The sequence below is a fragment of the Gossypium hirsutum genome, chromosome A07, assembly GCF_007990345.1.
Source record: "Gossypium hirsutum isolate 1008001.06 chromosome A07, Gossypium_hirsutum_v2.1, whole genome shotgun sequence".
NCBI lineage: Eukaryota > Viridiplantae > Streptophyta > Magnoliopsida > Malvales > Malvaceae > Gossypium > Gossypium hirsutum.
This window is the reverse complement of record NC_053430.1, coordinates 56,586,010-56,597,018: the sequence shown is the minus strand read 5'-3', so window position 1 is coordinate 56,597,018 and position 11,009 is coordinate 56,586,010.

Genomic DNA, 11,009 nt, shown 5'->3' with positions numbered 1-11,009 from the left:
ATTATTTACTATATAATTATCTGTAGTTACTCCAACAACAAATATAGCATCCTGTAGCTTAGACCCAGCGGTTGAGTTGGGCAAGGGGTGTTACACGAGGTACCAAATTATGTCAAAAAGTTGAAGTTTAAATATTAAATCTTAAATTTGAGCATGGTACAGTGACCAAAATTGAAATTTGACCAGTTTTTATAATTTATAAAAATTTTAAAAAACTTATTCCAACTCATCATGCAAAAATATTTTTTTTGTTAGTATAGTATTTTTTAAAAAATCCACATTAAAATTTTAATTAGATTAGTCAAAAATGTTAACAATTTGAATTAAATATTATAAAAAATAGTGACCAAATTATTAAAAATTAAATCTTAATTTTAAGCATAATAGAAGAACCAATAGAGATATTTGACAATTTTCCTATAAAATGAAAGTAAAGAAAAGGAAGGCCTAGATATGTGTCAAAGTAAATGATCTTCCTTTATAAAGACTAAATCTTAATTTTAGGCATAATAAAGGAACCAAAAGTAATATTTGACCATTTACTTATGAAAGGAAAAAAAATGAAGGCTTAAACACGTATCAAAGTAAGAAGATCTAAAGGATCTTCCCTTTATATATAGATTATACAGTTAACCCTTTCTATAACAACCACTTGCTTTAATAACATTTCACTATAATAGCTAAGTTTCGATTATTATTATTATTTTGTTTTGTTTTAGCCCTGTACAATAGCTTTTCACTTATAAAAGCAACATTCATAATTAGAAAGTAGTTATGAAGTATATTCTTTATTAAGTTAAACTCTATTTTAGTTTCTAGGTTAAACTCTATTTTAGTTTCCCACTTAAACTCTGATTAGTAAAGGTTATTTTATTATTATTTGACCTACGAATTTAGCCTATAAAAAGCCCCTTTTCCACCTTAGAAAAACAACTCATAACACATTTAGGTATTAGCTTTTACAAACTTTCAAGGAATTTTGTGTTTACGTTTTGAAAGTTCTTATTTTTAAGTTTCGAGATTTAGTTTTATCTCTATCTTTGTAATCTTCGTTTTTGTTGTTATAGTAAAATTATATTTACTCGTGGTTATTTATCCTCATTTGAGTTTTTCCACGTAAATATTTGTATTCGATCTTTTCAATTTCTTTATTATTTTTCTTGTTTTGTTGCTTACATAGGTTAATCCCTAACAAACTGGTATCAGAGCTTGGACGATTTTTACATTCAACCGGTTTAGAGATGGAAGCAACAAGGTTCAACATTGAGAAGTTTGATGGCATCACAAATTTTAATCTGTGGCAAGTTCGCATGTCAGCAATGTTGATCGAGAGTGATCTTGATAGGATCCTTGCAAAGAGGAAACCTAATAACATGGAACAATCAGAATATGATAAATTAGATAAAAATGTTTTATCCTCAATTCAATTATGCCTAACAAATCATGTGTTATAGGAGGTGTTAATGGAGAAAATGACATACATCCTATGGAAAATGTTAGAAACCCTTTATGCGATTAAGTCTTTAGCTAACCGATTGGTGTTGAAATAAAGGGTTATACACGCTTCGCATGAATGAAGGTGAGCACCTTAGAGGTCAAATCAATCGATTTATTACTCTTCTTAATGATTTGAAAAATGTTGAGGCTTAGATTGACTATTATTGTGCTTTTTACCCCTTTTATACAAGTCTTGCAAGGAGGTTCTGATTTATGGCAGAGATAATCTCTTGTTCGAGGATGTGAAGGGTTATCTATTGAGCAAAGACAAACTCTATAATGAGTTTGGTTCGAATAGCAAGTCAGATAGACAAGCCTCAATTTTTGTAGCATCAAGGAAGCAAGACCTGAAATATCGTTATTGTAAGAAGTTAGGTTACATCAAGGCAGATTGCTACAAACTGCGAAATAGAAGGGCTACTGAGAGCAACGAGGAAGATTTAGCTAGTGCTAACTTGGCTGATGAAAGGTGATGATTTCTTGTTGGTGTCAACAAGCAAAAGCTTCGAGCTTACGTCCGAGTGGATTCTGAATTCAAGGTGTTCTTTCCACATGTGTCCCAATAAGAACTGGTTCGCCACATACAGTTTAGTTGAATGTGGAGTTGTATGTATGGGGAATGGTTCACCAGGTAAAGTAATCGGTATTGGTACTGTTCAGACCAGGATGTACAATGGACCAATCAGGATAGTGTAACACGTCAAGTATGTACTTGAATAAAAAAGAAATCACATCTCCTTGGGAATTTTGGACACGAAGGGTTTAGAATAAACATCGAGTCAAGCGGCATAAAGGTATCTTGTGGGGCTCTTGTTTTGCTGAAAGGTAAAAGGATTGTCAATCTTTATGTTCTGGAAGGATCAATGGTGACTGGTGAAATCAAATGTCCCTCATCCGTTAAAGAGTCGAAGTCAACTCATTTGAAGTGTAGGCAACTTGGTCATTGGAGGGAAAAAGGTATAACCATTTCGGATAAAAGAGGCTCTCTTTTGAATGTAGGTTTTGAAAAGATAGGGAACTGCGTTCATGAAAATTAGGCCTGGGTCAATTTTGATTTGGCAGTGCACAAGTCAAAGGTTAGAAGTCTTCCAACTTCAAAGCACAATTTCGACTAGTTAATACCCTGTATAGTTCGAGATAGGCCTGTGGCAGGCTCTGGCAAAGAAGGCATTGTGGAAATATGAGTCAAGGTGAAGATTTGTGGGGTTTTGCCTTGTATTTAGGCCAAAATAAGTTTGATGTCCTGACGAGGAAGAGGCGTCGTCCCAATGAGGCGAGACATCTCGTCCCGACGAGGCGACGTGTTATGCAATTTTTCAGCTTTCTTCTCCCAGTTAAACTTTGTTTTAGTTTACTATTTAAATTCTAATTAGTGTAGGTTATTTTAATATTATTTGACCTACGAATTTAACCTATAAATAGGCTCTTTTTCCACCTTAAAAAATCAACCCATAACGCATTTAGGTATTAGCTTTTACAAGCTTTCAGAGAATTTTGTGTTTACATTTTGAGGGTTCTTATTTTCGAGTTTCGAGGTTTAGTTTTATTTCCATCTTTGTATTCTTCGTTTTTGCCGTTATAGTAAAATTATCTTTACCCGTGGTTTTTTATCCTCATTTGAAGAATTTTTCCACGTAAATATTTGTGTTCGATCTTTTCAATTTCTTCGTTATTTTTTTGTTCGTTGCTTACATGGGTTAATCCCTAACAATATACATAAAAGCGATAATGCATGCACCTTTTATACGTCTTTTAATTTTGTTGATTTGATCCTTATTTTCTTTCTTTTGAGCATAATTCTTACTTTCTTAACTTGATGGAAATTTACAATATGAATATATGGTAGGTTTACAACAATTAACTCCCTATAACATGTTGTTATAGGTGTATAACAACCACCTATCTATAACAGGCAAAATAGTGGCTTGCAAATGAGGTTGTTATAGAGATTAATTATAGAAGTTTGATTTTTTAATTCAATTTTTGTTTTTTTTAAATCTAGTTTTTTATTTATAAAATTATAATTATTTATAAAATTTTTAAATAGGGATAAATATAAAATTTATGCATGAACTTTGTTTCAATGTGCAATTTGATACATGAATTTTAATTTGGTGTAATTATACACATGAAACTTGAATTGTGGTTTATATATATATATATGAAATTTTTATTTTGATTCAATAGTACACTTTTAAGAAAAATGAATACATACGTTTATTTTCATATTTGATTAATATAATAGTTTGTATATGCAATATATCAACGTAAGCCAATGTTAATTTGATAATATCATTAGTTATTTTTTAAAATTGATTCAAATTAAAATTTCATATATAAAATCATATAAAATCAAAATTCATGTATGATATTACACATTAGATCAAAGTTCACGTATAGTTTTGATATTTATCCTTTTTATATATTCTCTTTTATTCTTTTTAATTTCTATATTTTTTATATTTTAAATTTTTTTATGATTTTTTATAATTTTAAATGTTTTTTTATCAAAATGAACCATGTCACAGACTTTAATTGGATGGAGGAGCTGGCTGGTTTTTTTAACAATGCTTTAGATTAAACTTTGTAATGGACACTAACTCTAAGTTTTAAACCGTTGGTGCAAACTTCTTTAAATATCAAGCTGAGAAATTAGAGGTATTTAGGGGACAATTTGTGCATTAAGCCAATAGAAAAAGCATGGTCAAAAAGAAAAGGAAAAGAAAATGCAGCAAGAGGGAGAAGTCATGGCTCTCGACACGTTGCTTGGACTGCTCTTCAAACTTGTCTAAGCCAATTTATATGATAAAAACTCAAAAAAAAAAGAATAATAAATATTATAACTATGTTCATATTGTTGTTTTTATAAAACGAGACCGTTTTGGCTTAGGATTTAAGCCAGAAGCGAAGCAAAAGAAGAAAGAGCTAGAGAAAAGGCAAGAGATGAGAAGAGTGCGTCTGCGCGGTGATGAGGTCAAGTGGGAATCGATGACTTTTCCTCACTTATCCAAAACATTTGTGTCAGGAGAAACTATTTACCCCGAGCAGAAGATGGCAAGAAATAAAATGGTTGAAGAAATGTTAGGAAGTTTGAGTATTAACGCCATATCCGAAGAAAGAACCGAAGAAGGGAATTTATCTGGAATTCGCCTTTACATCTCAGGAAGTGTTTTGAACAATTGGATAGCGGAAGAGATCCCTATAACTTTTATAATTAACTCAGAGTAATGTTCAAAACAAGCTTATTGCTCCAAGCCTAGGGGCAATAAGAATCCTTTTATGGAATAGGCATATGTCCAAATATCGTTATTTCAATAAAAAGTGCATTTTTGCATATCATCTTGAGCAAATATTCTTTTATTCTTTCTACTTCATTCATAATCATACCACACAAATAAAATATTCTTAGATTCTTTTGTTCTTTATATTTCTTTCTTCATCCATAACAGCTCTCCAGATATCAATGATATGAGTAACGTTGCCACTGACTCAAAGACTCTTTTTGAGCAAGATTTGTGTATGGAGGACACTAAGGATTTTGAAGATGACTGAAATTGTAACCTATCTCCTGATTTGTTAAGGATGGTAGATCAAGAGGAGAAACAAATCCTACCTCACAAAGAGTCGGTGGAAATTGTTAGCTTAGGAGAAGGAAAAGAGGTGAAGATTGGAGCTAGTATCTCTGCAGAAACAAAGTAAGACCTTATCGAGTTGCTCTGGGAATTCAAGGATGTCTTCGCATGGTCATATCAAGACAAGCCCAGTTTGAATACTAATATCGTGGTACATCGACTCCCCATAAAAGAAGAATGCAGGCCGGTTCAATAGAAACTCCGGAGGATGAGACTTGATGTTTTGTTGAAGATAAAGGAGGAGGTTAAGAAGCAATTTGACACCGGTTTCTTACAAGTGGTCAAGTACTCAGAATGGGTAGCCAACATAGTTCTAGTTCCTAAGAAAGATGGGAAGGTACGAATGTGCGTGAACTATCAGGATTTGAACAAAGCCAGCCCAAAAGACAATTTCCCATTGCCTCACATTGATACACTAGTGGGTAACACGGCAGGTTACTCATTTTTCTCCTTCATGGACGGCTTCTCGGGATACAACCAGATAAAAATGCATCCTGAAGACATGGAAAAGACGACATTTATGACCATGTGGGGAACGCTTTGTTATAAGGTGATGCCATTCGAATTGAAAAACACGGGAGCAACATATCAGAAAGCCATGGTGACTTTGTTCCATGACATGATGCATAAGGAGATTGAAGTTTACGTTGACGACATGATTGCAAAATCTAAAACAGAGAAGGAGCATGTGCAAGTCTTGAGGAAACTATTCTTAAGGTTAAGAAAGTTCCAACTAAAGCTCAATCCCGTAAAGTGTACCTTCGGGGCCAGGTCAGAAAGTTGTTGGGATTCGTGGTTAGTGAAAAAAGGATCGAGATTGACCCAGATAAAGTCAAGGCTATACAAGAATTACCTCCGCCACGCACTCAAAAAGAAGTTTGAGGTTTCCTAGGAAGACTGAATTACATCGCCCGGTTTATTTCACAATTGACGAAAAATGCGACCCTATATTCCGTCTCCTTGGGAAACACAATCCAGGTGTATGGGATGATGAGTGCCAGAAAACTTTTGATAAGGTCAAGCATTATTTGTCCAATGCCCCAGTATTGATGCCACCTTGCCCAGATAAACCACTGATACTGTACTTAGCAGTGTTTGAAAACTCCATGGGTTGCGTGCTAGGCCAACATGATGAGTCAGGAAAAAAAGAAAATGCGATATACTATCTCAGCAAGAAATTCACCGAATGTGAGACAAGATATTCGTCGATTGAGAAGTTGTGTTGTGCTTTGATTTGGACAACCCGAAGACTGAGACAATACATGTTGTACCACACAACTTAGCTCATCTCAAAACTAGACCATTTGAAGTACATGATGGAATCAAACGCTTTGAACGGAAGAATGGCTCGTTGGGAAATTTTGCTTTCTGAGTTTGACATAGTCTATGTGAACCAAAAGGCTGTAAAAGGAAGTGCAATAGCAGATTTTCTAGCCAGTAGAGCTCTAGAAGATTACGAACCATTGAGCTTTGACTTCCCGAATGAGGATCTAATGTATGTTGTAACCATGGAATAAAACTATTAAGAGGGCCATCCGTGGAAGCTGAATTTTGACGGAGCTTCAAACGCTGTGGGTAACAGAATCGGGGCAGTTTTGGTATCCCCAAACAGAGATCATTATCCTTTCACCAGTAAATTGGATTTTGACTGCACAAACAACATGGCGGAATATGAGGCATGCATTATGGGCATCCGTGCAGCCATAGAACGCAAGCTTAAAGTATTAGAGGTGTACGGAGATTCTGTATTAGTGATCTATCAGCTTAAAGGTGAATGGGAGACAAGAGATCCCAAGTTGGTCAATTACCGAAGGCTGGTTCTTGAGTTAATCGAGGAGTTTGACGATATCACTTTCTGGTACCTCCCACGAGATGAAAATCAGATGGCTGATGCCTTGGCAACCTTAGCTTCTATGATCAAGGCGAACAAGCAAGAGGATATGAAGCCTATCCAAATGAGTATTTATGAGGCTCCGGGTCATGCTGTATAATCGAAGAAAAAGAAGAGAAAGATGATCATTCTTGGTATCAGGATATTTTACGATATGTGAGGAGTCGTGAATACGCAGACCAAGTGACTGAAAATGATAGAAGGACATTAAGAAGACTGGCTAGTGACTATGTCTTGGATGGAGAGATCCTATATAAAAGAAGGAAAGATCAGGTACTCTTAAGATGTGTAGATGCCGTCGAGGCTAAGTAAATCTTGGAAGAGGTTCACGAGGGTATCTGCGGGACGCACACTAATGGTTTCACTATGGCCAGACAGATCATGAGATTCGGATATTATTGGTCCACTATGGAAGGAGATTGCATCAACTATGCCAAGAAGTGCCATAAATGTCAAATTTATGGAGATAAAATTCATGTACCTCCTTCACCCCTTCATGTCATGACTTCTCCATGGCCTTTCTCTATGTGAGGCATGGATGTCATTGGGCCAATCTCACCGAAGGCATCTAATGGACATCGATTCATCTTTGTCGTCATAGATTACTTCACCAAATGGGTAGAGGCCACCTCTTACGCTAACGTCACAAAGTCAGCAGTCAGTAAGTTCTTAAAGAAAGAAATCATGTCGATACGGGATACCTGAGAGGATCATATCAGACAATGTGCTGAACTTGAACAACAACACGATAGCAGAGGTTTGTAGCCAATTCAAGATCAAACATCATAACTCGTCACCGTATCGTCCAAAGATGAATGGTGCAGTGGAAGCAGCCAATAAGAACATCAAGAAGATCATAGGAAAAATGATCGAGACCTATAAAGATTGGCACGAGAAATTACTATTTGCCCTTTATTCCTACCGGACATCAGTCAGAACCTCTACCAGGGCAACACCTTTTTCTTTAGTTTATGGAATGGAGGCGGTTCTGCCTATTGAGGTCGAGATTCCCTTTCTACACATGCTGTCAAAACTAAAATTAGGTGAAGCAGAATGGATCCAGTCTCGATACGACTAGTTAAACTTGATTGAAGAAAAGAGGCTAAAGGCTATCCGTCATGGTCAAATGTATCAAAAGAGAATGATGCGGGCTTATAATAAGAAGGTTCGCCCTAGAGAATTCCATGAAGGAGATCTTGTATTAAAAAAGATCCTTCCCATACAAAAGGACTTCAGAGGGAAATGGATGCCAAATTGGGAGGGACCTTATGTGGTAAAAAAGGCTTTCTCTAGAGGGGCTCTGATTTTGACCGAGATGGATGGTAAAAGCCTGCCCAATCCCGTGAATTCAGATTCGGTCAAGAGGTACTTTAACTAAAAAAAAATAGGGAGATGCCAAGGCGAAAACCCGTAAAATGGCACTTTGTGACCAAAGGGATTTTGAATTGAAAACCCGAGAATGGGCAATTCAAATGGAAGCGGGACATCTAGTAGTATTGTCTTTTCTAAATTGACAAGAAGGAAGGATGTTACATTTTAGGGCATCAACAAAGTACTCTTGGTCTTCCAAAAACATACCGAGTTCGAAGGGTCATCGAGAAGTTTGTGCAACGAAGCTCATACTGCGATATCTGGGGCACCTATTCTTATCTCATTCATTTTGTACTTTTTGGCAGAATGTGTTTTCTTGATTAATTTATTCATTCTTATTTTGTATCTTAGCAAATTTGCTATTTGGATTACCCTATTCATTCTGAGCTTTGCTCTCAATAATATTTCATCTTGCCTACCGCAATAATCTTTTTCAAGCATTTTCCGTTGAAATGATGATTAATGGACTAATAATATTCAAAAAAAGAGTTCTGGGCATTACTCCGAAATGCTCCTAAATGATACAAGGACCTGAAACGGGACTAATTAGTTTGAATTATCCAAATTCAAGGATTGGAAACGTGGGGGAAAGAATAGTGCAAATTGTAATTATTCTTCGGGTTTTCTGCCAAAGATACCAGTTGAAGAAAAAGGCAGAGTAATACGAAAATGATAAAATCTCGATGAACAACGAGTAATATCAAATTAAGCAAAAAAAATGACATTTTGCATTCATGCAAACATCATTCATACACATCTAGCTAGGAGCATTTGATTCATTCTGATCATGACATCCTAATCATTTGGCATAAATAGGTCCATGAAATGGATTCAACAGGTCATGTTCTCCAAAGAATGGTGTAACAGACTAAAGAAATCAAAATCCTACACCCCTGAAGATGCAGTGGGACGGATTGAAATCACAATGGCGAATCTTGTCTCCCTGAAGTTGTAGTGGAGCAAATTGAAGTCGTGAATCTCATCTCCTTGAAGTTGTAGAGGAGTAGATCGAAGTTACAGATCTTATTTCCCTGAAGTTGCAGTCGAATAGACTAGAGGTAGCAAATCTTATCTCTCTGAAGTTGCAGTAGAGCAGATTAAAGCTATAAATCCTATACCTCTGAAGTTGCAATAGGTCGGATCAAGTTACCATGGCAAATCTAATTTGCCTGAAGTTGCAGTGGAGCAGATTGAAGTCGCAAACCTCATCTCCATGAAGATGCAATGGAGTAGGTTGAAATTATCAAATCTTAGCCCTTTGAGGTTCCAGCGGAGTAAATCGAAGCTACAAGTCTCTTCTTCCTGAAATTACATTGAAGCAAATCATAGCACCAGTCCCTATACCCCTGAAGATGCAGTGGGATGGAACGAGGCTAGAAGAAAAGAAGCACCAAGAAGCCAAGATTCGGCTAGACTAGGCAAAATTGGCTCTTTTAGGGTATTTGCTCCATTCTCGTTACACGACAATGAGCAAAGAGAGGCAGCTGTAATAGCCAATTTTGGCCCTAGAATAATAAAACAAACAAAACCCAAATAACCAAATAAAAAAGTCCAAATTTTAAGTCCATTTACAACAAATATGTGGCCCAACATTTTATAGCCCAAAACAGCCCAAACAAACCAAACCCTAGCCTTTTGCAAAGAAGAGAAAACAGCAGCAGCCCTAGCCCCAAGCATGCTACTGTCGAACTGTTGGTCCCCCTTCGGCCACCGCACCTCTGTCATGGCCGTTCCACGCACCTCTGAGAACCGTCTGACACCTGCAACAAATTAAATGCTACAAAAGCAGCAAAAGAGACAAGCAGAAACGACAAAGGAAAAAGAAATAGGGGGTCGTTTGAATCGGCTTTTAAAAGGCCAAAATACACATTTGTAACTTTTTTACAGACACTTGCAAAACGAGATTAAGCAAAAAAGAATATAAATTTTCTAAAGGTGAATATTATTTGCATTTCAGTTCTGATCTTTGTGTGTTTCATTTTTTTTATTTCACGAAATAATAATAAAAAGAAAAATAATAAAACGTACCTCCGATTCACTATTTTGGGAGGGGGGTTCCGGTATTCCCTAGCCGATTTGGAGGCCGCTGAACCCCTGGGGGTTCGGCCAATGGCCGTGGAAGGGAGCGAGGAACCGAAAGGGGGCCTTCCCTTTTTTCTCTTTCGTTGCGGTGGGCCATGAAAACACCGTCTTCGGAACGTTCAAAGATGGACTAAGAGGTCTCGTTCCACTCAACACCCATCGCCGTTCGTGGGCGTGGAAGGCCGCCGAGGAATCCATGGTCGGCCATGGAGAAGGCTAAACAGGGAGAGAAAGCAAAAAGCTTTCTGTGTTTTAAAAGAATAGGGCTGGAAATAATTAAAGGAAAGGGTTTTGGTTTAAATGATGATGATGAAACGGCACCGTTTGGTGTAGTGGGGGGTTTGTGCATTCTCCCTAAAAGGGATTTTTATGCAACTGGTCCTTCTCCTTCGCAACCCCCATTCAATCAGGCCCTATTTTGCATCTTCTTTTGTTTTTTAAAATTTAGCCCTTAGATCCTGTTTGGTTTTCATTTTGATCCCTAATTAACTTTCCAGTATTTATACTTTCATACCCCGAATTTTAATTCGTTTTTA